The sequence below is a fragment of the Arachis hypogaea genome, chromosome 12, assembly GCF_003086295.3.
Source record: "Arachis hypogaea cultivar Tifrunner chromosome 12, arahy.Tifrunner.gnm2.J5K5, whole genome shotgun sequence".
NCBI classification, from domain to species: Eukaryota; Viridiplantae; Streptophyta; class Magnoliopsida; order Fabales; family Fabaceae; genus Arachis; species Arachis hypogaea.
Genome location: NC_092047.1, coordinates 66,564,773 through 66,570,772, shown reverse-complemented (window position 1 = coordinate 66,570,772; position 6,000 = coordinate 66,564,773).

Genomic DNA, 6,000 nt, shown 5'->3' with positions numbered 1-6,000 from the left:
ATCACTTTACTTAATATAAATTGAGGTATTTCAGATTTATGATTCTCATTTAGCTCTTTTTATATTCTCGGCTTTAATTGATTAACTGGAGGCTCTTGAGTTATCAACCTTATCGTGATTGTTGATTAATTTCTCTAATTGAATTGAATCCCACTAACTCTAGTCTTTCCTTAGGAGTTGGCTAGGACTTGGGAATCTAACTAATTAGTTCACTTGACTTTCCCTTGCTTTCGTAAAGGTTAACTAAGTGGGATTAAAATCAATTCTCATAAGAGTAACTAGGATAGGACTTCCGAATTTTCATACATTGCCAAGAGTTTTATTAGATATTAATTTATTAATTCCTACAATTTATTTTCCTTGTTCAAACCTTTCAAAATCCAAAAACACTGTTTTCCATAACAAATAATAAGAACACCTCCCTGCAATTCCTTGAGAAGATGACCCGAGGTTTGAATACTTCGGTTTATAAATTTTATTGGGTTTGTTACTTGTGACAACTAAAACGTTTGTAAGAAAGGATGATTTCTTGGTTTAGAAACTATACTTACAATGGGAATTTATTCTGAATTCTAAACTGTCAAGCATCCGTTCTTCAGCTACTATGAATTCTCACCCCACTGGTTTCAAGTTTGGTTCTAATGTTATTGCAAGGAATGAAAATTATAACAGGAACATGCATCAAGGTCAAAACAATCACAGATGGAAGGAGCCACGAGGATCTGATCAACCCTTTCGGCAATAACACCTTCCAAGATACCATGGACAACGACCATCCTACAATGCATGCCAAGACAATAGTTATGGTGGACCCCCTTGTAGTTACCAACAAAGCCCACCATATGCTTATGAACCGCCTCCCCAACATACCTTTGAACCACCATACTCACAAGCCACCTACAACCAAACACCTCCATATGACCCTAACCCTTATCCACCATACCAACCACCTTATGAGCCATATGAACTATACATAGAACCACCCCAATTCCAACCTAATTACTCCCAAGAACCACCACCTCCATATGTACTATATCCATATCCATCAATCCAAGAGCCTTATGGTCCATCTTATGATAGCCGAGCACAACAAGAATCACAGGATCGTCTCAAGGAAACAGTGGAAAAATTTCATGCAACCCTTCACCAACTGAATCAAGCGATAAATCGATTACCTTCCCGACGTTCGGACACTCAAGAAACCCCCATGGCTTCATGTGGAAAATCTAATGAAGAACGTAGCATGAAGGAGATACTAGAAACTCCAGTGGACAGTACGGAGAATGACTTTGTACTGGAACAAGTGGAGAAAGTTGTAATTATTGAAGAGGAAGAAGTGGTTGAAGAATTAGGAGATGCTGAACCTCCATGGGAAAGTCAAGTTATAGAGCCTCCTTCAAAGACGTTTGAAATTGATGTTGAGGAAGGTGTACAACCTCCAATGCATATCATGGTTGAAGATTTTGAAGAGGTTGATCAAGAGATGGATTCAATTATTGATGAATTCTTATCTACAATTGAATCCTCTCCCATTGGACTTGACATGGAAATTAAAGAAGAAGAAGCACAACCTCCCATGCCCTTGGTGAACAATGAAGAAGAGATCAAATTGGAAGAAAGCTACCAAGAGGAAGAGGTTGATATTGAAGAAGCTTGCAAGGAGGTGGAAGTTGTCAAAGAAGAGCCCAAGAGAATGGAGTTGGAAATCACCTTACCAAAGTTGCTGGAGACCTCCCCCCCAAAACCATCACCATCCATTCCTTCATTCAAGTGGGTAAATCTTTCCTCTCTAAGCTTAATTAGCTCACTTGAATATGCTTTACTTGAGATAGATGGTCAGCTTAGAGCTCTTTGTGGCTTTAAGAGTAAGAGGGAGATGGTTAGTGGTTGGCAACACAATCCTAGGTTCATTGTGGTAGGAAGCTCACGGCTGAATTATCATGGTTGGAAGAATACTAAATTGTATGGGTCTAGAAAGCTGTTTGGATGCCTCAGTGAGAATTCGGATTGCTTACCACCCGGTTGGAACAAAGATGGTCAACACAAAGACGGGTGCAAAAGCAAGGTTTGGGACCCCGAAATTTAGTCTAGAAATCAACACTCTTGGGGCCTTGTCACTTGCTTTAACCTGCTTGAAGGCTTTCTGCGCCTAGTTTGGGATCTCGGAGGCCATTGGAATTACAAACATTGGTGGGGATTTAAGGATCAGTACAAGCACAAGCCACCATGACAAGGAGCTCACCAAATGTCCAACTTAAGGACTTTAACTAAAAGTGCTAGGTGGGAGACAACCCACCATGGTATGATCGTTCTTTTTTAGTCTTATTTTTATTTTGTTTTGTTTTATTCTTAGTTCTATTTTATTTTATTTTTCTTAGTGTTCATTCATCATATCTGCACCAGCATCTACATTCTGCAATTTTGTATTCTGCATTAAAAGAAAAACGCACGCGACGCGTAAGCGTCGCTGACGTGTCCGCGTCATAGGTGTGTTCTGAAGAAAAGAGAATTGAACAGAAAGTCACGCGAAAGCGTGGCTGGAGGCGTGCCTTAGGCACAAATATGCCCACGTGACAGGGTCAATGACGCGTCCGTGTCATTCGGAAAAAGAGCCTCCCACGCGACTGCGTCACCCATGCGAACGCGTGGCCCTGCAAAATCGACGTAAAGAGGTGTATGGCAGAGAGTTATGATGGAGCTGGGATGGAATCGTGCTAGAAGCACAAGTCCTATCACGCGAACGCGTGCCCCACACATCCACATCGTTTTAAAAAAATGGCCATTCACGCGATCGCGTCACCCATACGAACGCGTCACCCAGATTTTTGGCAAAATGCATTTAATACAGAGAGTTGCGCGAACGCGAGGCTGCTCTCACGCCACTAGCACAAATCAAGTCACGCAAACGCATGCCCCACGCGTCCGCGTCACTTGAAATTATCGCCAATCACGTGAACACGTGATCCGCGCGTCCGCGTTGCCTGCGCCGCACAACTTATCCAGATCAGCGCCAACTATCTTATCTTTTCTTCCCCAATCCTAATTTTTCCCTACCCCTTCTTATTTCTTTCGTCTTCTTTCTCATTTTTCTTTCCTCATTACATTTACATTCTTTCATCCATTGCATTTTAATTTTGTGCATATTTTTATTTTCTTTTCTAAATTTATTATTTTACCATTGGTGTTAAATTTTCTTATTCAACTGTTACATCTTTTCTTGAATTATTTTGGTGCTTAGTGACTTGCTTTACACTGTTGGGTAATATTTTATACTGTCTTTCATTACCTACTCTTCCCCTTTGTTGCAAATTTTTTGCAACATTGATATGCCATTTGCTTACACTGTTTTCTCAATTGCATGTTGTAGCTACCATGTAATTGTGATCCTCATTATTTGGCATTAACCCAACCATATTTTATTTGTTTTTTATCTTTCTTTCTGGGTTACTTTTCTTCTTTTCCTCTACTTTTAGGCTGGCCACCGAGAAAGGGAAAGGGAAAGCTTCTAAATGGGGAGACAAACAAGTCCATCAGCACAATCTTTAGAGAAAAGCATTAGTTGAAGCAACCCTTCCACTTGCACATCTTAGCATGCACCGAGGACGGTGCAATCTTTAAGTGTGGGGAGGTCGATACCGATCTCCATGGGTTAGTTATTTTCTTCTCAACACCAATGTCTTATTTTCTTTATTAGTTCATTGTTGCATCTGCATATTTGATTACATGTTTTCTTGATTTTATGCATTTAGTTACTACTTGGTTGAAGTAATATTTTCTTTTCAAGAAATTTTTATAGTATTTCACTAATTTAAATTGAAAAATTTTTTCTGTTAAAACTTGTTTGAAGTTGTATTTGGAACATAGTTTATAGCTAAGAACACACAACCCGTGAGATTTGAGCTTAATTACATGGTTACATTATTTAACCATAATATTTTTTCTTGTGAGTTTTCTTATCTATGATTGCAATCTTTACTTTGTTCCATTCTATATGTCTACTATTTAATGTATTTACATGCTTGCATATGATTGAGGCCATTACTTGTTTAGCTCACTTATCCCAAATAAGCCTACCCTTTAAATCACCCTTGTCAGCCACTTTGAGCATTTTAATCCCCATTTGTTCTATATTTTACCATATTACTAGCCTTAAGCGGAAAAATAATTAAATATCTCAATTGAATCTTTGGTTAGCTTAAGATAGAAATTGTGTGTTAATTAAGTATGGGAGAATTGTGGAAATAAGGGTTAATAAGGGAATGTGTCATGATAAAATAATGGAAATTTGGGTACCTACTCATGTGAAACTATAAAAATTAAAAATCCATGTGCATTGATAAGTTATGTTTATTTTTCTATTTAAAAATAAAAAATAAAAAAATAAAAAATAAAAAAAAGAGAAAAAAATCCAAAAATATTTATTACATGAATAAATAAATAAGGGGACAAAATTACCTCAATGTTAAGTTAATGAAAGATCAATGCATATGTGATAAAGTTAAAGAAAAGTCGATACATGAGTATGTGATGCAAAAGTGGGAATTTTGGGTAGCTAAGCATGATTTTAGAGTTACATAGAGAGTATGTGCATGTTAGGTGAGAACTTAGGTTAGTCAAAGATTCATATTTTAGCTCACTTGGCCATACATATATCCTCACCCTTACCTTAGCCCCATTACAACCCTGAAAAGACCTCATGATGTTTGCATTGGTATACTAAATATTTGTTGATTGGTTAGATGAAGAACAAAGTTTTAGAAAGCATGACTAGAGAAGAGTAGAGTGATTAACCCCATACACTTGAGTGATTAGAGTGCATATACACCATCAGTGAGGGTTCAATGCTTGATTCTATGTTCCCTACTTTCATGAGCTGTCTTCTTACAAGTTTACTTGTCTTTTATTATACGATTTGAATTAGTGGAATCTGATTTATGTTTGTCTTGGAAAATTTGTTTACTTTTTAACCAAGTAGGAAAAAGCATTCTGCATGTAGTTGCATTCATATAGATAGGTTACATTTCATACATCCTATCATTCCTCTTCACTTCTTTATAGCTTCTCTTGAGCTTAGCATGAGGACATGCTAATGTTTAAGTGTGGGGAGGTTGATAAACCACTATTTCACGGTTTATCTTGTGTTCAATTGAGTGGATTTTATCAATCTTTCATAAACGTGTTCATACAATTCGCATGTTTTACGTTTTCCTTCCTGATTTGGTGCTATGATTGAAAACATGCTTCTTTGGCCTTATATTTACTAATTTTAATCCTTTCTTATTACCATTCGATGCCATGATATGTGTGTTAAGTGATTTCAGAGATTACAGGGCAGGAATGGCTCAGAGGATGGAAAGGAAGCATGCAAAAGTTGAAGAAATACAAGAAGTTGAAGAAATTGCTAAGCTGTCCAGCATGACCTTCTGGTACTAAATCGACCATAACTTGAGCTAAAGAGATCCAAATGACGCGGTTCTAGTTGCGTTGGAAAGCTAACGTCCGGGGCTTCAAAATGATATATAATTTGCTATAGTGGCCATACAGATAGGTGAGGCGAACGCGTGCTTCACGCGGACGCGTCTTATTGACGAAAATTAGCGTGTTTGAATTCGCAACCAGCGAATTCTGGGCTATTTCTGGCCCAGTTCTCGGCTCAGAAAACACAGATTAGAGGCTATAAAGTGGGAGAATTCAGACAATAATTCATACAGGTTTAATATACACAATTTTAGGATTAGATGTAGTTTTAGAGAGAGAGGCTCTCTCCTCTCTCTTAGGATTAGGATTTAGGATTTCTATTATGTTTAGGCTACTTCTTTTCAATCACAGGTTCAATGTTTCTTTAATTTATTTCTACTTTTATTTATTTTATTACTTTAATTATTATTTATCTTTTCAATTTGGCTTATAAACTTCATGTTAGATTTTAATTTCTATTTAATGCAATTTGAGAAATTTCATATTTAAGATTTCTTTCTTTTATTTATGTTACTGCTGCTT